The following is a 21,859-nucleotide window of genomic DNA, read 5'->3' on the forward strand; positions in this document are numbered from 1 at the left end:
GTGTGTGTGTGTGTGTGTGTGTGTGTGTGTGTGTGTGTGTGTGTGTATTTCATTCATGGACTTTCTAAGCAGTGGTCGTGTTTTCATGTGATGGTTATTGATTGGTTTCTTGTTTCCCTTCATTTTGTTTTTTAGGAATCCAGAGAGGAAAGGTTAGGTTAGGTTTAGCCTGGGCTACACGCAACTCTTTCCTCTGTCCTCGCAGGACCATTACACTTGTATGAATCAGGAGAGTGGGAGGGATTCAGAGGAGACTCTCCCCAGACCTACTCATTCCCAAAGACTGACTATTTGGTGGTAAGACTTAAGGTTGCCCAAAATGCATTGCTAGTATTATAAAGCTTAGCTTGAGACAGGGTCTTACTCTATCACCTGGGCTGGAGTGCAGTGGCTCACTGTAACCGCAGACTCCTGGGCTCAAGAAATCCTCCTGCCTCAGCCTCCTGAGTAGTTAGAGCTACAGGTACACACCACCATGTCCATTTTTAAATATTTTTGTAGAGACAGAGGTCTCACCATATAGTCCATGCTGGTCTGTTGAACTTCTGGCCTTACGTGATCCTCCTGCCTTACCCTCCAAAAACCCTGGGATTACAGGTGTGAGCTACCATGCCTGGCCCTGCCTTTGTGTCTTGCTACGCTCTGTACATCTATCCCTGGCCATGGAAATGCCAAAACCAGATAAGATAGTATGACTGAATCAGTGTAAACCTATCACTGCTGCTAGAAAAATAGCTTAAATCCAGTATTTTGCTAGTAGTGGTTTGACAGCGCCTCGAAATCATTCCTCCATTCACCTCTGTCCCCATATCTAATATCTATGTCCTGCTCATTTTACCTTTTCAAATTTCTTCCATTCATTTTCTCCTTAACCTGTGCCCTAATTCAGGCCTACATCTGATTACTGCATCAGTTTCCTGACCTTTCATTTTCCAGTTACATGCTTTTCTAGTAGATTGGCATTCATAAATCTTAAATAGCAATCTGACCATGTCATCCTTAGCCTTAAAACCCTTCATCTATCCCTCCAGTGACTTTCTTTGCCTATGGAATAAAGCTTAAGCTTCTTAACAGGACATGCTAGGTGCTCAGTGATCTGATCCGTGCCTTCTTTTGCAGCCTATTTCTTTTCTCTCCCTTGTATTTTGTGTTTTAGGAATAGGAAATGTTTCCAGTTATGCACACATCCACATCCCTTCTGTTTCTTGCTTACTACCTTTGCAATATATTGTTTTCTACCTGGAATGCCCGCTCCCTCTTGTACACCTCTTCTCTTTCTTACCTGGTGAATCCCTACTCACCTCAAGGGCACCCGCCTTCAACAAGCCCTCCTCTGACATTCCAGTTAAGGTGAAGTACCTCTTCAGTATTCTCATAATACTCTTTGTAAATCTCTAACATTAATATTTATGCCTTGTTTCTTAATTGTTTATCTGTTGATGTTAGACACTGGTATCTTTATATACTTGACATTTGGAGTGCCCAGCACATAATAGGCACTCAAAAAATATTGGATGAGTGACCATGAAGTATAAATTTTGTAGATTAGAGGTTTAACTTGACTTTTTTTTGGATTTGAACAATGTAACCAAGACTAGAATACCTTTTAAAACAGGGATTCTCAACCAGGGATATGCGCTTTAGAGAGCGTTTTCAAAATGGGCCTGCTCAGGCCCAACCTCTTATCTACTGAGTGAGACTTTGGGAGGTGAGCTCTAGGCATGTGTATTCTATATCTCTCTGCGTGTGTGTGTGTGTGTGTGTGTGTGAGTGTGTGAAGTGTATAAATTAATTAGAGACAGGACCTTGCTCCATTGCCCAGGCTGGAGTGCAGTGGCATGATCATAGTCCACTGTAACACTCCTGGGCTTAAGTGATCCTCCCACCTCAGCCTCCTGAGTAGCTAGGAATACAGGTATGTACCATGCCTAGCCTAAATTTTTAAATTTTTTATAGGCTCTCTATTGCCTAGGCTGGCCTCCTGAGATCCTCCCACCTTGACCTCCCACAGGCCTAGGATCACAGGTGTTAGCCACTATGTTTAGCCCAATATATATTTTTATAGATGGTCTTCAAGAAATAAATACTCATATATGTGATGGGAGTGCTAAACAGCACAATCCCTATGGAGAAGAAACTGGCAGTGTCTACCAAAATTACAGTTGCATTTTACTTTTTCACCAAGTAGTGTCTCTTTTAGAAATCTATTCTGCAGATAGATTGAACTCCAAGTAAGCAGAGTTATTAATTGAAACATTGCACGCAATAGCAAAAGATTGGAAACAGCCAGTGTCCAGCATTTAAGGAGTGTTTGAAGAAACTGACACATTTACATTATGGAACATTATGATGTAGTAAAAAGAGAGAGAGATTCTCATGTGCCAATGAGAGATTGAGAAAAAAAAGCAAGGTGTTAAAAAGAACATGTTTGAAAAACTCATGATAAATATTCAGGCTAGGAAGCCAGCTGCTATTTATTTAATTTAATTGGGAGAATCCATTCTTTATCTATAGATTCATGGTGCCTTAGAAATCTGACATTAGAGTCTTTGGTAGTGCTTTTACTGGCAAAAAGAAGTATATTAAGACAGAATCTCTTATGCTATATAAATTTCAGGTGAAAGGCAGAAATTTCTTATATAGTTATTAATAAAATATATTTCTAGTAGTGTAGTAGAAAAAAACTAGCATTTTCAAAGTACTGTCTTTTTCTGAGTTTTAGATTTCTGGAGGGAGTACCTACTGTATAGTGCTTATTATCAGTTATAGTGTGTAGGTTTCTGCTTCCTGGGAGGTCTGTTATAAACAAATGTCATTAGGGACCTAGCTAGGTTTTCTTCATTAGTGGGAAAGCATTGGCAAACAAATCCATTTCTGTTAAGTCTCCAGGGGTTAAAACCATTTATGACTCTTTCATACATAAGGCTCTTTTTAGACTTCAACATCAGAACTGTTGGACAGCTCAGAAGGATCTATACCCTAATAAGCTTTTCAAGTTCTTGATGGAGAGACACATAGAATATAGGCGTTTCTGTACATTAAGCCTACTCAGAAAATAAAAAGAACTTGCATTACTGCCCAATTTGTTATGCCCCTGTATTAGTTTGTTTTCACACTGCTGATAAAGACATACCTGAGACTGGGAAGAAAAAGAGATTTGGTTGGACTTAGAATTGCATATGGCTGGGGACGCCTCAGAATCATGGTGGGAAGTGAAAGGCACTACTTACATGGCGGTGGCAAGAGGAAAAATGAGGAAGATGTAAAAGCAGAAACCCCTGATAAACCCATCAAATCTTGTGAGACTTATTCACTACCATGAGAAAAGTATGGGGGAAACTGCCCCATGATTCAAATTATCTCCCACCATGCCCCTCCCACAACACATGAGAATTATGGGAGTACAGTTCATGATGAGATTTGGGTGGGGACACAGAGCCAAACCATATCGTTCCACCTCTGGCTTCTCCAAATCTCATGTTCTCATATTTCAAAACCAATTATGCCCTCCAAACAGTCCCCCAAAGTCCTAACTCATTTCAGCGTTAACCCAAAAGTCTCCAGTCCAAAATCTCATCTAGATTTCAGAAGATGTACAGAAATGCCTGGATGCCCAGGCAAAAGTATGCTGCCGGGGCAGGGCCCTCATGGAGAACCTCTGCTAGGGCAGTGTGGAAGGGAAATGTGGGTTCAGATTCCCAACACAGAGTCCCTACTGGGGCACCACCTAGTGGCAAGTTCCTTCCACCTATGAACCTGTAAAATCAAAAGCAAACTTCCTAGATATGGGAGAAGTTGGCCAAAATAGAGGGGTTCTAGGGCCCATGTGAGTCTGAAATCCATCAGGGCAGTAAAATTCTAAAGCTCCAAAATGATCTCCTTTGACTCCATGTCTCACATCCAGGTCATGCTGATGCAAGAGGTAGGTTCTCATAGTCTTGGGCAGCTCCACACCTGTGGTTTGCAGGGTATAGCTTCCTTCCTGGCTGCTTTCACAGGCTAATGTTCAGTGTCTGTGGCTCTTCCAGGTGCACCGTGCAAGCCGTCAGTGGATCTAACATTTTGGAGTCTGGAGGATGGTGGCCGTCTTCACACAACTCCACTAGGTGGTGCCCCAGTAGGGACTCTGTGTAGGGGATCTGAACCCACATTTCCCTTCCACACTGCCCTAGCAGAGGTTCTCCATGAGGGCTCTGCCCTGGCAGCATACTTTTGCCTCGGCATCCAGGCGTTTCCGTACATCTTCTGAAATCTAGGTGGAGGTTCCTAAACCTCAATTCTTTACTTCTGTGCACCACAGGCTCAATACCATGTGGAAGCTGCCACGGTTTGGGCCTTGCACCCTCTGAAATTATGGGCTAAGCTGTACCATGGCCCCTTTTAGCAATGGCTGGAGCATCTGGGACTCAGGGCACCAAGTCCCTAGGCTGCACACAGCTTTGGGACCCTGGGCCCAGCCCATGAAACCATATTTTCCTCCTAGGTTAAGGGGTCTGTGATGGGATGGGCTACATGAAGAACTACGACATGCCCTGGAGACGTTTTCCCCTGTTGTCTTGGGGTTTCACATTTGGTTCCTCATTACTTCTGCAGCCAGCTTGAATTTCTCCTCAGAAAATGAGTTTTTCTTTTCTACTGCATCATCAGGCTGCAAATTTTCTGAACTTTTGTGCTCTGTTTCCCTTTTAAAATGGAATGCTTTTAACAGCAGCCAAGTCACCTCTTGAATGCTTTGCTGCTTAGAAATTTCTTCTGCCAGATACCCTAAGTCATCTCTCTAAAGTTCAAAGTTCCACAGATCTCTAGGACAGGGGCAAAATGCCACCAGTCTCTTTGCTAAAACATAACAAGAGTCACCTTTGCTCCAGTTCCCAACAAGTTTCTCATCTCCATCTGAGAGCACCTCAGCCTGGACCTTATTGTTCATGTCACTATCAGCCGTTTTGTCAAACCCATTCAACAAGTCTCTAGGAGGTTCCAGACTTTCCCACATTTCCTGTCTTCTTCTGAGCCCTCCAAACTGTTGCAACCTCTGCCTGATACCAAAGTTGCTTCCACATTTTCGGGTATCTTTTCAGCAACACCCCACTGTACTGGTACCAACTTACCGTATTAAACAGCTTTCATACTGCTGTTAAAGATATACCTGAGACTGGGAAGAAAAAGCAGTTTAATTGGACTTAAAATTCCACCTGGCTATGGAGGCCTCAAAATTATGGTGGGAGGTGAAACTTACATGGTGGCAGCCAGAGAGAATGTGATAAACTCATCAGCTCTAATGAGACTTACTCATTACCACGAGAACAGTATGGGGGAAACGTCCCCCATGATTCAAATTATCTCCCACCAGGTGCTGCCCACATCGTGGGAATTATGGGAGTACAATTCAAGATGAGATTTGGGTGGGGACACAGAACCAAACCATATCACTCCCCTAGTTCTCTTTCCTAAATGTGTTTTTGTAGCTTTCTGCCAGCAACTGCTTAGTAACAGCAGGACATTTTTTGGTAAACTACATTGCTATTTCTTTGAAAAACACTACACTCCTCCTATATGAAAAACCTTGTGACACCTTAGATAAGTGTAAGGGAGCAGTGCCCTTCAAAAAGAAAGCTTGATTATACTGTGCTTTTTAGGAGATAATCATACATTCATGATTCTGAGACTTGTGTAGTGTTTGGTAGTTTTACAAAGACTTGCTTCTTACTGGTAGTGCTGTAAAAATGGTAAGAATATCACAATTCCTATTTTATGGATAAGGAAACAGGCTCATGTGAATGACAGCTTGCTAACACACCACTAGTTAGTCGTTGAGCCTCAGAGAGCAGGTTGTCTATTATGTGCACCTCCTTCACTGCTCACTGCTCCGTGGCTCCCTCTTATTACCATTTGAGGTATATTTCAGAAGGCTTGAATTTATGATCCAGTACCTTGTTTTCTTTCATTTCATACTTTGAGAAAATATTTAGGTAACTAGACTTAAGTTGGAAGATAGTAAAGGAAATTACCAACTAGGAGTGCTTAAATTTTTCTAGAGAAGCAAAGTCAGATACAAGGGCTAATGTTTGTGGGTATGATGCAAATAGTTCCAGGTGCATGTGGATCATTGTATAAGCACCTGTGCTTATTGAAGCATTTGCTTTATATTCTCTACCTTAATTGGTAGGTTATGATTATCTACCAGCACGTAAACAAATATGTTATGCCATGCAAATATGTAGGACTGGGGGGAGGATATGATGAATAATCTGAAAATTTACGTGTTGAGGAAATGAAAGCTCTTAAACAAAAAGCTTTGAAACAAAACTGACCTCAAAATCAATAAAGAGTACTAATAGCAATAAGTTTTGAAAGAGACATATTATGAAATGATTAAAAGATTTCCAGCTCTTTCACATATAAGAATGCAACCTTATCAAATGTGGAAAATTTCAGTTGTCTGAGATAAATCTTTGTGTAAATAATTTTCCTCAAAAGAGTGAAGTTAAAAGTAGCCAAATATCAAGCATATTTCACTGTCTTCAAACTCACACAGTAAGCTCATATTTCTGTGAAGCCGTAGGGTAATTGCCAAATTGAAATTACAAGCTCTTTGAGGACAAGAACTCTGGCTTACTTCATATTATCAGCAAAATAGGCACCTGTGATAAAGGCTCGTTAATGAATGAAGAGAACTTGGAGAGAGAGTTGGAGGCCAGAATTCCTGTGACTTGTACATATTGTTTGGTTTTGTGTTGTATATTATTTTGCTATAAAGCAGAATCCCACGCACGTCTCACATTGTTCACCCAAAAAGCTCTTTACAAAGTATGCATACAGTATGATCACAGCCACTTAAAACTGTTAAAAACTACACAAAGAAAAAATGATGACAAGGAGATTTACCAAATGGCAGCTACTTGAATAGCTGTGGATATTTTTCTTTTTCTTTTCTGTTTTTTAAACTTTTATATTATAATAGATAGTAATAAGAACTGGTTCATTATATAATGATAACATGTTAACAATATATTCTTTTATAATAGTATGATTGGAGACATGAGCAAAGGACTAATACTTCTTTTTTCAACTCATGTATTTTCTCTAAAATTGGCTTTCTTGATTACCTTACATATTCCTTTTAGGGGAGCATAAAAAACTGTTACTGAGTGTACAGTAGTATTATCTGCAGAGCCAGTGTATGGAGTGAAATAAATCTATATAAACCAAAAGTTCATTCTGCCATTTCTCACCTTGAATCTGGTGCCTGAGACCACTCAGCCATCCTGACACTCCATTCTGCCATTTCACATACTTTTTTCTTTTTTTCCCCCAGATATGAATGTATTTAGCATATTAGAGATCTCTGTAATTCAGAAATATTTTTTCGTAAATCCTATATTCCTGGCCTTGTGTTAGGCCTTGGTTCCTAAGTTGGCTTTTTATCCATGGTGTTTGGTTTGGCACTTTCTCAATTACAGATGTATGCTGAAGCTGGCCATCATAAACTATAGAAAATCAATGGGTAAATTTCTATATTAGATCTCCCCCAAGGAATATGTGCCAAAATAGAATCATCAATCCTAGACTGTGACTCCATGCTTGGGAATAGCTTGAGGAATAGATACTTGTTCTAAAAGCCCTTTGTCCTTATTTTGGTCATTTGAAATTGTCATACTCCAGTTTTTACTAAAATAAAATAAGCTTTGTATGCTTTGCAAATTTGACTCAATATTTATTTTATGTCTTTGCTTGAGGTAATATTTTGATACATAGTGCAAGTACAGTTCTCACTTAGAAACCAATAATTTTCAGCATCTTGGTCTCTTTAAAATAATTGCACATAATACCTAAAGTATATCTAAACCTTTTATTATTTATTTATTTTTTTATTATACTTTAAGTTCTGGGGTCCATGTGTAGAACATGCAAGTTCGTTACATAGGTATACACGTGCTATGGTGGTTTGCTTAGGTATTTCTCCTAATGCTATCCTTCCCCTATCCCCCCCACCTCCTGCTATCCCTCCCCAACCCCCCCATCCCCTGACAGGCCCTGGTGTGTGATATCCCCTTCCCCGTGTCCTTGTGTTCTCATTGTTCAACAGCCACTTATGAGTGAGAACGTGCAGTGTTTGGTTTTCTGTTCTTGCGTCAGTTTGCTGAGAATGATAGTTTCCAGCTTTATCCATGGCCCTGCAAAGGACACGAACTCATGCTTTTTATGGTTGTATAGTATTCCATGGTGTATATGTGCCACATTTTCTTTATCCAGTCTATCATTGATAGGCATTTGGGTTGGTTCCAAGTCTTTGCTATTGTGAACAGTGCCACAATACACATACGTGTACATGTGACTTTATAATAGAATGATTTATAATTCTTTGGGTATATGCCCAGAAATGGGATTGCTGGGTCAAATGGTATTTCTGTTTCTAAATCCTTGAGGCATCATCACACTTTCTTCCACAGTGGTTGAACTAATTTATACTCCCACCAGCAGTGTAAAAGCATTCCTATTTCTCCACATCCTCTCCAGCATCTGTTGGCTCCTGATTTTTTAATGATTGTTATTCTAACTGGCATGAGATGGTATCTCAATATGGTTTTGATTTGCATTTCTCTAATGACCAGTGATGATGAGCTTTTTTCATATGTTTGTTGGCTGCGTAAATGTCTTCCTTTGAGAAATGTCTGTTCCTATCCTTTGCCCACTTTTTGATGGGGTTGTTTGTTTTTCTCCTGTAAATTTGTTTAAGTTCTTTGTAGATTCTGGATATTAGCCTTTTGTCAGATGGGTAGATCGCAAAAATTTTTTGTCATTCTGTTGGTTGCTGGTTCACTCTAATGATATTTTCTTTTGCTATACAGAGGCTCTTTAGTTAGATTCCATTTGTCTATTTTGGCTTTTGTTGTCATAGCTTTTGGTGTTTTAGTCATGAAGTCCTTTCCCATGCCTATGTCCTGAATGGTATTGCCTAAGTTTTCTTCTAGGGTTTTTATGTTGATAGGTCTTATGTTTAAATCTTTAATCTATCTGGAGTTAATTTTTGTATAAGGTGTAAGGAGGGGATCCAGTTTCAGCTTTCTGCACATGGCTAGCCAGTTTTCCCAACACCATTTATTAAATAGGGAATCCTTTCCTCATTGCTTGTTTTTGTGAGGTTTGTCAAAGATCAGATGGTTGTAGATGTGTGTTGTTATTTCTGAGGCCTCTGTTCTGTTCCATTAAACCTTTTACTTTTTAAAGTTCTTGTCCAGCTAGAATCTGGCACGAGACTTGACTTAGAAGGTCTGAGTTGTGTTATAAGGCAGGATGAATGCCTCACGGTAGGTCAAGAAAACCAATTTAAACTTCATTCCAAATTTCACTTTTAGTTTTAGATGTTTTGCCATGGCATTAGAGGAGTAAATCTAGAAAGCAAAGACAGGACAGCCCTAACTTAGTAAGCCATAGGTATGGCAATCTGTACATGATGTTTGGATCACTTTTCAAGATTTCTCTCTGGGATAATAAGAATACTATCTCTGGTATGTACTTTAGAGTTTCAGGTGCATTTTCTCCTAATAGAGATTTCATCAAGAAATTCCACTTCCAGCCATGACAGTGTGAGGACCTCTATGGATCTGTTCCCTAATGGAACTGCTAAAAATTATTTTTAAGAACAACCATTTAAAGTCTGGAAATAGTCCCAAAGGCATACAGTCAATGAAGAAACACCTATTTAAGAAAATCTAAAACTCAGTAGGAAAAGTGGACCAGGTGCTGTGTCTCACGCTTGTAATCCCAGCTACTCAGGTGGCTTGAGGTGAGAGGATTGCTTGAGTCTAGGAATTTGATGCTATGGTGGGCTGTGATCACATAACTGCACTCCAACATGGGTGACAGAGCGAGACCCTATCTCTAAGGAAAAAAAGCAAGGAAAGTGAAAGTCTGTGTTATTTGAACCAAGACCTGTTCCGTCCCTCTCTTTTGGCTAAGTGAGATAGAAACTCTTCTCCAAACTGGTGCAGGGAAGAATATAGGGTTCCTTTTCCCTCTAGCTCCCAGTTGGAGTGCTGTCTTCACAGGAATGACAGAATGTCAGTATTTCTTATCCTACTCCCAGCTACCTGTTGCAGAAACTAAATTCTGGGTAAGTATAGATGAGCGGTGGGTCCTTCCTCCTTCCATCCTGCCCTTCCTTATGGGATGGCAGCTATACCTTGGCTGTGACACTGCTGAGAATACTGGGGCCACAGTCATCCTGGTAGTAGAACATGGTTCCACCCCAGGAAAAGCAAACCAAGGAGATCTAGGGTTGCTGTACCTCTACTTCAGTTGAGCTGTCAGCCCTAAAGTGGGGGTATCACACAGAAGGAAGCATGCCATTGTCTCTGCCCACAGCATCAGCACCAGGGCTCAGAAATTTTGTCCAGGGGAAGAAGCAGGCATTATAAAAGAGAGCTCTGAATGTGTCCTCAAAGGAACTGGCTTCATTTGCAGCAGAATATGGAGAAGTTCATGCCTAAGGGTGTAGGTTGTAGTGAAAGGCACTTAGGGGCAGATTGACACAGTCATTGGAGATATAGATTAACCCAAAGACCAGCTACTTTGCTAGGAGGAAAGGGATAACTGGACTAAACTGCTAGAGAGAAAGGTGAATAGTGGTAGTTGGAGGAACTATCCCCTCAAAAGAGCATTAATAGATTGGATCTGTTTGTGGAGCAATTTTTGCCCCAGGACCTTTTTGAAGGCAGTAGATCAGTCAGTCATCAACTAGTGACACATAACAGCTGTGTGTGTGGTCAGGAAGGGAGAAAGTCAGAGGGCCTGCCAAAGCCACTGTCTCCCAGGGCAACTGTGGGCATACTCAGTGGTGTGCCCCATAAGGTGCAACATTAGGGCTTCACACTTTGAGGAGGGAGAGGGAGAATAGACTACTAAGATAATTCAGCCAGTCACTAAACAAATAAACAAATACAATAGCAAGTCTTGGAGTAGTGGTAGTGCAAATCCTAGAGTTGTTAGAAGATGTCTAGTTTCCAAAAAATATTATTAGACATTCAAATAAATAGGAAAGAATGATCCACACATGGGGAAATAAAAGCAGTCACCAAAAACTGCCTGTATGAGTGGACAGATGTTGGATTTAACGAAGACTTCAAGTAGCCATTATAAATATATTCAGAGAACTGAAGGAAACCATGATTAAAGAAGTCACAGATGTGATGAAGTCACATCAAATGGAGAAATCAATACAGAGATAGAAATTATTTTTAAAAAGAGCCAAATAAAGATTCTGGAGTTGAATAAAATACAATAGCTGAAAAAAAAATTCACTGAAGGGGCTTAACAGTAGATTTGAACTGGTAGAAGCAGGAATAAGCAAACTTGAAGATATAGCAATAGAGAATATTCAAGGCAATGAATATTTTTTCTGTTCATAAAGAATAAAGAAAAACGAATAAAGAAAAACGAACAGAGCCTTAGAGAGTTGTGGAACAACATTTACACACCAACCTACACATAATGGGAATACCAGAAGGAAAGGAAAGGGAGAGTAGAACAAAAATATATTTGAAGAAATAATGGCTTAAAACTTTCCAAATTTATTGGAAACCTGCACATTGGTAGTTCATTGAACCCAAAGAGGTGCGTAAATACATCATAGTAAAAATGCTAAAAGCCAAAGACAAGAAGAAAATCTTGAAAGCAGCAAGAGAAACATGACTCATCACTACACAGGAAGGTCAATAAGATTCACAGCTGACTTGCCATCAGAAATGTAAGTCAGTGGGATAACATTTAAAGTGCTTAAAGAAGAAACCTCAACTAAGAATCCTATATCTAGAAAGCTATCTTTTAACAGTGCAGGGGAGAGAAAGACATTTTCAGATAAAAAACTGAAAGAATTTGTTGCTAGCTGACTCACCTTACAAGACTTACTAAAACAAGTTCTTCACATTGAAAGCAAGTAACCCTAAACAGTACTTTGAATCCACGTGAAGAAATAAAGAGTACCAGTAAAGCCGATTATGTAATTGTAAAAGTCAGTATAAATACATAATTCTCCCATTTCTCTTAGTTGATTTTAAAAGCATTTGTATAAAACAATATGTATATAATATATTATTCAGTCAATAATATAGAGAAATGTAATACACTTGCCAAAAACAGCACAATGGTGAATGGGAGCAAAGCTATATTGAACTAAGGAAGCAAATCCAGATGGTAACTAGGATCCACAAGAGCAAATCAAGAAAACCAGAAATGATAAATAAGAAGGCTGATATAACAAAAGCTATAAATGTATACTTGTTCTCCTTTCTTTTCCCAGCTTCTTTAAAAGACAAAATTATAAAGTAATAATTGTAATAGTGTATTATTGGATTTATAATGTTTATAGGTGTATATATATATATAGCAATAATACTGTAGAAAGAGGGGAAAGGGAGTAGTGAAGTGGCTACATTGTCTGGGTTAAATACATGGGGATTGTCATCTCACACCAAGAAAATTTAGGACATGGACACACACCGGAGTTTGGGAGCAGATGTTTAATAGGCAAAAGAAAGAGAAAGGAAAATAGCTTTCTCTCTAGTGAGAGAGAGGGGACTACTGAGAGGAAAAAGGAACCAGTGGCCGATGTGCCAGATTTTATAGTCAGATTTGAGGAGGTGATGTCTCATTTACATAAAACTCACAGATTGGTTCGATCAGGTATGATGTTTACATAACGTGGAGAAGGCTGGCCACCCCACCCTAATGTTGTTATGCAAATGAACTTTCCCGTTGACTGGCACTGTCTTGTCTGCTCCTTAATGTACATGTGGTTGACAAAGAGAAGGGAAGATGGAGCAGGGAAGATGGAGCTGCCATCTTGAATATGATTGGCACAACTGCCAGCATTTGTGTCTGCAGCTCGATTTTACAGGCTGCTGTTTGTTAGAAAGGAAAATAATTTGGGGCTGCTTTTCATTAAAAGAAAAACCTTACTGAGGACTTCTGTACCCTCACTATCTGCCTAAGTAATTTCTTCTTAATTCCTGTATCAGTAGTGCTATACAGGAATGTTTCTATATCTCACTAGAACTAAATTAGTATAAATCTGTAGCTGATTCTAATAAGGTATATATGCTGAGCCCTAGAACAATGACTAAGGACATAACTCATACCTAGACTCTGAAAATTGTAAAACATTGTTAAAAGAAATTAAGGGCGCTTTTAAGAAAAGAAAAAACATCCCATGGTCATGGATTAGAAGACTTACTATTGCTAAAATGTCAGTACTCCTCACATTCATCTACAGATTCAATGCAATTCCTTTTAGAAGCCCAGGTGGCTTCTTTGTAGAAATTGACAAGCTAGTTCTACGATTCATGTGAAATTACAACAGACACAGAGTAGTCAAAACAACCTTGAAAGGAAGAAGCAGCTCAGAAGATTCAGAATTCCTGATTTTAAAGTTTACTACAGGGCCAGGAGCAGTGGCTCATGCCCATAATTCAAGCATTTTGGGAGGCCAAGGTGGGACGATCTCTTGAGCTCAGGATTTCGAGACCAGCCTGGGCAAAATAGTGAGATGCACCCCTCCACATCTCTAAAACAAACAAAAATTACTACAAAGCAGTAATAAGGTAGCTAGTGTTAGCATGAGGATAAATGTAGATGTTAACAGTTGGTGCTGTGACACTTAAATAGCCACATGTAAAAGAATACAGCTGGATTCTTACCTCATGCTGTATATAAAAATTAACTCCATGTAGCCCAGCAGGCTAGAAAAAATTAAAATAAATAAATATAAAAATTAACTCCAAATGAACCAAAGACCCAAATGTAAGCATTAAAGTCATAAAACTCTTAGAAAACATAAACGTAAATCTTCACATCCCTGGATTTGGCAGTGGATTCTTAGAGATAAGACCAAAACCACAAATAATAAATGAAAAAAATACGTGAATTGGATTTCATCAAAGTTGAATACTTGTACTTTGAAGGATACTATCATGAAAGTAAAAAGACAACCCACAGAATGGGAGAAAATATTTGCAAATCCTATCTGACAAAATACATGTATCTAGAATGTATAAATAACTCTTACAACTCAGAGGCATTTCAGTCTTAAAATGGGCAAATAATCTGACTAGACACTTTTCCAAAGAAGATATACAAAAGGACAGTAAAGATACTTCACATCATTAGTCATCAGGGAAGTGCAAATCAAAACCACCATAAAGTATCACTTCATACCCACTAGGATGGCTAGAACAAAAAAGTAAGATAATAACAAGTGTTGACAAGAACTGGAAGAAAGAAAATTCCCCATACACTGCTGGTGGGAGTGTAGAATGGTGCAACAGTTTGGAAAACAGTCTGGCGGATCCTCAAAAGGCTGAATAATTAGCATATGATCCAGCAATTGTACTCCTAGGTGTCTATTCAAGAGACATGGAAATAAATGTCCACATGAAATTTGTAAACAAATATTCCTGGCATTATTCATAATAGCCAAAAGATGTAAACAACCCAAATGCCTGTCACCTGGTGAGTGGATAAATAAAATGTGTTATATCTATATAATGAAATATTTGACCATAAAAAGGAGTAAACTAACTGATCTGCTACAACATGGATGAACTTTGGAAACATGCTACATGAAAGATACCAGACACAAAAGGCCATAGATCGTATGATCTATTAACTTAAAATTTTAAAATAGGCAGATCCATGGTGACAAAGTAGATTCATGGTTGCCAGGGGCTGGAGGAAGAGAGAAACAGGAGTTTCTCTCATAGGAATTGGAGTTTCTTCTGGGGGTGATGAGAATGTTTTAAAATTAGATAGGATGGTAGCACAAGTGTGAATATAGTAAAAACCAATGAATTGCATGCTTTAACAAGTTGAACTTTACAATATGTGATTTATATCTCAAGCTATTTTAAAAATAAGTACTAGCAGATAACGTATCCTGTATGCCCATCATCATTCCAAGTACTGTTGGGTATTAACATTTAATCCTTACGACAAAGCTATAGTAGGTAGAATTCTTTTGCTTATTTTACAGATGAGAAAACAAAGGCATGCAGAGAAATCGCTTGCCTAAACTAATGAAGTTGGAGACCATGATTCGAGCTTAGGCAGCCTGGCTCCATGACCCATGTGCTACGCCATATTGCCACTCATTAATAATTGGATATTCCTGTTGTGTAATTTATGAATCAATTCTATTTATTTTCTGATTTTAGGCATCCGAAATGTAAGATTTGATGGAGAACATAAAGCTTTGACATTAAACTAGTTATAGCATTGACAGAAAACAGAAGATCATGCTTGCCAGTGTAAGTGACTGAGTAGAGTAACTAGTGAAGAAGGTATCTGTGTAGTACTGGACTTAAAACACTTAGGCATATAGTGGATTTTTTTTTTTTTTTTGATGCCTCGGATTGATTTTTTTGTTGTCAAAAATGTGAGGTTTCCTTTTCTCAGTAGCTAGCTTTTCTCTTCCTTTCAAATTTTGATCATATGCTGAGGAAAGTACAGAAATTTGTACATCTTTGATGCATGGAAAACTCATAGGGACCTGAAAGTTCTTGGCTGACCGGATATTTCCACCGTTCTCAACTCCTCGATTTGTAGATTAAAAAAAAAAAGCAAAAAACTAGAGGTTGACTTACCCAAGGTCAGAGTTAATGAGCAGAATAGCTGGAACTCAAACCAGGTCTTCTGTCTCCTTTTCTGACTTCAGTGATCATTTTTGAAGGGCTTATCCTCAGAGAACTCACAGTGTAGTAAGGGACCCACAGTGTGTACCGGTACAGTACAATTTCTTCTAAGGCATCCTATACTAAGAGTCATCACCCTGAGTGAATACTTTCAGTAGTGGAAAGCTTACAGCAGCCACTACAGTGTTTTGTTTCGGTTTTTAGATGGCTCTGTTAGAAGGCTTTTACTTATATGAACTCTAAACCTGCTTTGCTTGTCCTACTTTACCCGTATTCCTCTTTGCTGCTGTTGTCCATCATTTGACTTAGCTTCCCACCTTTTTTCTGCCTCTCAGTCTTTATTTTTTTTTCCCCTACTTACTACCCAACACATTTATCCAAAAGCTTTCTCTAGCAAAATTCCCTATAGTTTATTCCTTCAGTCTTTTAGCACATAGCTTAAATTGCTCTATATTGACAGTTAGCATTTCTTATTCATTTTACGTATGTCCAACCTCCCTGATACTATAAATTACTTGAGTCATGTTCTTTTATAGCTCACTAAACCCAAATAGACATCTTATCACTAAGTTGGAATATATTTCTCCTGAATAATTAGCACGCACTTACATTTTAAATTGGGAACATTTTCAGATATGTTCCTGTATCAGAGTGGTATATATAGGTGCTCAGTAATGGACACTGTAGAATCTATAGAATTAATAGAAAAATTGCAATGTTATTTTTTATAACATCACTACTTCCCTTTCTCAGGTAGCTTTGCTGTTTCATTAAAAGGCAAACACTTGTAAACAAACAAAAATATTCCTAGCAGTATTTTGCTTAAATAGAATGTGGTTGTTAGCATTTCTTGATGTGTTTGTCCATCTGGCCATCTTTATGATGTAATGTGCATCAGTCTCCTACTCTATGCCAAGCACTATGCTAGAGGTTTTTAAGACGTTATCTCTTTTCATATTTATAAGCCCTAGTTGTTATCTCTATTTATTTAGAGTGATTTCAAGAAATTTGCCCAAGATTACCTAGCTACAGGGGCAGAACACAGCTAGTGTTTGAATCCAGGTGCTTGCTTTTACTTCAACTGTACTGTTTCAATTAAGTCATGTATAAGATGTCTTATACTTCATAACAGGATTTCTCATATGCTGTCTATATAAATAATTACCATAAGCCTGTGAGATAGACATATTTCTATCTTATAAATAAGGAAGTTTAGTTTCAGAGAGGTCATTTTACTCCAGATCCAAGTTCGGAAAATAGAACTAGGGACTAGAAAGAACCCACGAACTTTGTTTCCGTGCTTTTTCTGCTATGTTATTAATGTGTTTTTGTGCCTTTGAAGACCTCTAAAATCACACAACTGTCTCATTGAGACAACTTAACTTCCCTCTTTCCCCTATTCTCTGCTATCTTAGTCTGCTTGAGCTGTCAGAATACCATAGACTGTATGGCTTAAAGGACAGAAATTTATTTCTCACAGTTCTGAAGGCTGGGAAGCCGAGATCAAGGTGCTGTCAAGGTAGGTTTCCTTCTGAAGCCTCTTCTCCTAGCTTGTGAGCAGCTGGTATGTCACTGTGTGCTTATATATATTTACACAGCAAGAACATAAGCTCTTGGTGTCTCTTATAAGGGAAGTAATCCCACGAGACCAGGGCCCTACCCTCATGACTTCACCTAACCCCAGTTACCTCTGTATTTACTTGTTCTTTCACTGCTATAAAGAAATACCTGAGACTGGATAATTTATAAAGAAAAGAGTTTTAATAGGCTCGCAGTTCTACAAGCTCTACAGGAAGTAACGCAGCATCTGTTTCTGGGAAAGCCTCAGGAAGCTTTTACTCATGGCAGAAGGCAAAGCAGGAATGAGGCACTTCATGTGGCTGAGCAGGAGGAAGACAGAGAAGGGAGAGGTGCTACACACTTTTAAACAGCCAGATCTCACGAGAACTCAGGACAGTACAAAGGGGAAAATCTGCCCCTATGACCCAGTCACCTCCCACTTCCCAACATGTAATTCTCATCTCCAGCACCAGGGATTACATTTCAACATGAGATTTGGTGGAGACACAGATCCAGGCTATATCACTGCTCAAAAGCCTCACCTCAATATATTAATATTACAACATTGTGGGTTAGAGCTTTCACATATAAATCTGGGGGCATGGGAGACAAACATATAGTCCATATATTAGCTTACCATCAGAGTCTCTGACTGTCTTTTATACATGCTTTGGCTATTAGAGCAGAAAACCAGGGATTCAAAGATAGAGGAACTAGTTCAGAGTGAGTAATTGAGTGTTGGGGAGTAGATGGCATTGGAGAAAAAGTAAGGAAACTCCAAAGAGCTTCTATATAGGAAAGAATTTGATTCACTGAAAAAGGCAAAGAAGCAAAGGGCTGTTACAGGACCAGGATTTATATCAGCCATCAAGATATGAGGTATATGTTATTGTAACAATGTTCATCTTGCAGCCCTGTTAATGTACTGTATAGTCAAACTATAGCTTGTGCTAAGAACTCACTAAAGATTAAATGAGATAATGTTTTCTCATTTGGTAAATTCTAATTTGAAACAAATGAACATACTTCTGTATTTGCCAACGTATTAACTTTAAAGACTAAAATACATTTTCACATGGGCAGTGGAGGATAGGGCTTTCTGAAAAATAGACTTCAGTAGTAAAAGAAGCAGAGTTGGCTGCTACTATGTTTGAAGAGAAATAGAAAGTTTTAATATACTCATTTTTGCCCTTAAAATGGAGGCTTGTAAATGGAAGCTTATAAAACCTTTCTTGTCAAGAAAGAAAGGATAGCTGATAGGTTTTATAAGCTTCCATTTACACCTAAGCTCTTTCCTGTTAATGAACTCTTGATATAATGTGTCTTTCTCAGTATTGCTAATTAACAAAGAAATTTAAACCAAACTTATTTAATAATTGTTTCTCAATACTTTATTTTCAGGGTTTTTTTTTTTTTTTTTGGCAGATCACCATGATATAGAACATAACATTGATTGTATTACTGACAAATATACATGTACAGGAAAGGAAGTCAGAGACTAAATTTAGGAAGTGAGATACAGCCTCATTAATAGAGACAGTATCCATTAAGTAAAAAATGAGAATTAAGAAGAAAAAACAAGAAAAAAAATTTTAAAAAAATGAGAGTTACCGTTGCCTCCCATATTACAAGTAGGAAAAGCCCCAAAGTATATATAATATTAAGCTTTTACATGAACTCAGTGACATGAGTATTCATTTTAGAAGATCCCCATTTTAGCTTTTTGTAAAGAATTCCAAATTTGACTTCTAGAATCCTCCCTTTATTAATAGGACATTTTAAAATTCTGGCAATAAGTCATTAACTATTTAGTATTTTTGAGAAATACAGTTTTTGAATAGGTTTGTCTTGTGAAACTGACAACATTGTCTCAACTACAATTATAGTAAGCTTATTTTAGAATTTAATACCACCCTTATCTTCTGCATGTACACATGAACCTCTTGTTGCCCGCCCCCCACACGTGCTGTATACAGAGGGCAGAAGTTAAGGACTTAGGTGGCTGACCTTCAGCTCCAGTTAAGAACTAAAATTAGATCCTTGTGGAATATATATCCAGTGACGTTCATCACAGAAATAATGTAGACATAACCTTGAGAGGCCAGGGAAACATCATCCAAGGGAGCTTGCCTTAACTACAGAAATTCCTTTGACATCTCATTTTTTATCTTAAAATTCATGTAACTTATGTATTGTGATTTATAATACATTCATTTATTTTCATGCAGAAATCCCCTCCCCCAGTAAAGCTTTTAGTAAAATAGTGGTTCAAGAATATGTACCAAAATTATCCTATGACTTTAAGTGTACCTGGCACTGGGCCACGTCTCCCAGATGAATGTGCATAACCTATTTTAAGATTAGGGTCTGTTGCATCACTATAGGAGTACTGGTAGATTCAAGTGAGTACAATTCAAGCATGTGGCTAACACTGTAGTCATAATGGGCAAAAAAGCAGGAAAGGAGGAATCTATTCTATTCCATTATCTATTCTATTTTATTAAAGAGAAAGTGGCAGACTGTAAGGATAGTTATTTCACTGCCACTGCAATATGAGAACATGTATTTTTTTTTTTTTTTTCAAGTAGAACCACGTTTAAGGATTTAGGTCTGTTTATTTAAGAAAAACAAAAATCTGTTCTCAGAAATTCCCTTAACTGGCCTAGTTTAGCCCAGAATTGCTTTTAATGTTAGGAACGCACGAGATACCAGTAGAAAAGAGTAGGACAGAGTCAAATAAGAATTTGAGTCCCCTTTCCCATTGTAGCTTTCTCTGCTACCTTAAGCAAGTTGTTTAGCCTATCTGGGAGTCGGTTTCGTATTTATAAAATGAGAAGGATGTCCTCTTGACCTGAGTATGTAATATGTATTATTTTTTGAAAGGGTTCTGTGGTCAAAATAAGGAAATACTAGTTTAAAAAAACTGAGCAGGGCTGGGCACAGTGGTGCAAGCCTGTAATTCCAGCACTTTGGGAGACAAAGATGAGCGGATTGCTTGATTAAGGCCTAGAGTTTGAAACCAGCCTGGGAAGCATAGCAAGACCGGTCTCTAAAAGTAAAAAAAATAGCTGAACACAGTTAATTGCACCTTTTTCCTAGCTACTTGGGAGGCTGAGGCAGGAGGATCATTTGAGCCCAGAAGTTCGAGGTTACAGTGAGCTATGATTATGCTGTTGTTCTCCAGCCTGGGTAACAGAGTGATGATACCCTGTCTCAAAAAAAAAAAAAAAAAAAAAAGCAAGTTTCTTTTCCATAATACATGGGAGAATCTTTGGTAGTTTGATATGCCTTAAAAGTTTCCCAAGCTTATTTGCCTATAAAACCCATTTTTATAGAACCTTTTGTACTGCTAGTGTTCGTTAATGGTAAGTGGTCATTCCAACTCTTAACATTCTAATTCTAGAAACTGCACACATTTTGTTTGGCTGTTTAGCTTGTTTCTGGACTGTAGTTATCCTAGGGTTACTACCAAGTTGAACGCAGTGCTTGTAATTTGCGTGTATCTTGCCCTTTTTTCCAGCTTGTACTGGAAAGTTATTGTATTTTCCTATTTCTTGTAAATAAACATTAGTCCTTGTCTTTTACAGTTTTCCACTTTCGCAGTTCCCCTTTGTTTCATTATTCAATGATCGGCCCATCTTTATTGTAAATTAATCTATTCACCTTTACCTGAGTTTCGCCAACTAATAGTAAAGATTTCTGAAACCCTCAGCCCATTAAATCCTTTTGAGAAACACTAATATTGGAGAAAAAACTGTGTCACTTCTACATGCAGGCTTATTTCGATCAGAAAAATGAGCCATCTGTAAAATATTGTTATTGGTTAAGATCTTTAATTGTAGGTCTTGTTCTTAGAAATGTAAATTAGCTCTTACTGTGTGCCATCATTTCATTTAATAAAACAACATTGTAATACAAGGAGTATTATCCCCATTTTATAGGTGATGAAACTAAAGCTCAGAGAAACCAAATAACTTGTCCAGATCTCACAAATAATAAATAGCAGTCATATCCAACTTATGTTCTCTATTATACCTTGTAGCTTCTTACTAAAACATATGATAATACTACATGTGGCATGTGGGTTGTAGTTATAATAAGTAACGTTTATTGATTAATTCGAGGGCAGTACATGCAAATCATCTCATTTAATTCCCCCAACAACCCTATGAAGCAGGTACTTTTTTTATTGTCTCACTCTGTCACTCAGACTGGAGTTCAGTGGCATGATCTCTGCTCACTACAACCTCCACCTCCCAGGCTCAAGCAATTCTCCTGCCCCAGCCTCCTGAGTAGCTGTGATTATAGGTGCCCACCACCATGCCCAGCTAATTTTTGTAGTTTTAGTAGAGACGGGGTTTCACCATGTTGGCCAGGCTGATCTCACCTCAGGTGATCTGCCTGCTTTGGCCTCCCAAAGTGCTGAGATTTCAGGCGTGAGCCACCGCACCCAGCCTGAAGTATGTACTATTACACCAGTTTTACAGGTAAGGAAATAAAGAAATTGGTCAACTTAAAGTCATACAACTGAAGTAAGTGGCAGCTGGGAATCAAATCCAGAGCTTTAATGACCTGTTAAATGTTTGGAAATAATATTCTGTAGCACACAGTGCTTT

General features: G+C 38.4%; 1 protein-coding gene across 12 annotated transcripts in view; it reads left to right on the top strand.

The window, feature by feature from the left end:
* The window catches only part of RIC8B (RIC8 guanine nucleotide exchange factor B), a 115,419-nt gene that overhangs the window by 9,727 nt on the left and 83,833 nt on the right, over positions 1-21,859 (top strand). The window contains exon 1 of one of the 12 annotated variants that reach the window (XM_032285793.1): positions 14,470-17,202. The exons of the other annotated variants lie outside the window; for them this stretch is intronic. The gene's annotated coding sequence lies outside the window, so the exon portion shown is untranslated. Of the gene's footprint in view, positions 1-14,469; positions 17,203-21,859 lie in introns of those variants that run through there. 12 annotated transcript variants of the gene reach the window in all.

Source organism: Sapajus apella, unplaced genomic scaffold (assembly GCF_009761245.1).
Source record: "Sapajus apella isolate SASKATOON/1434 unplaced genomic scaffold, GSC_monkey_1.0 scaffold2, whole genome shotgun sequence".
Taxonomy (NCBI): domain Eukaryota; kingdom Metazoa; phylum Chordata; class Mammalia; order Primates; family Cebidae; genus Sapajus; species Sapajus apella.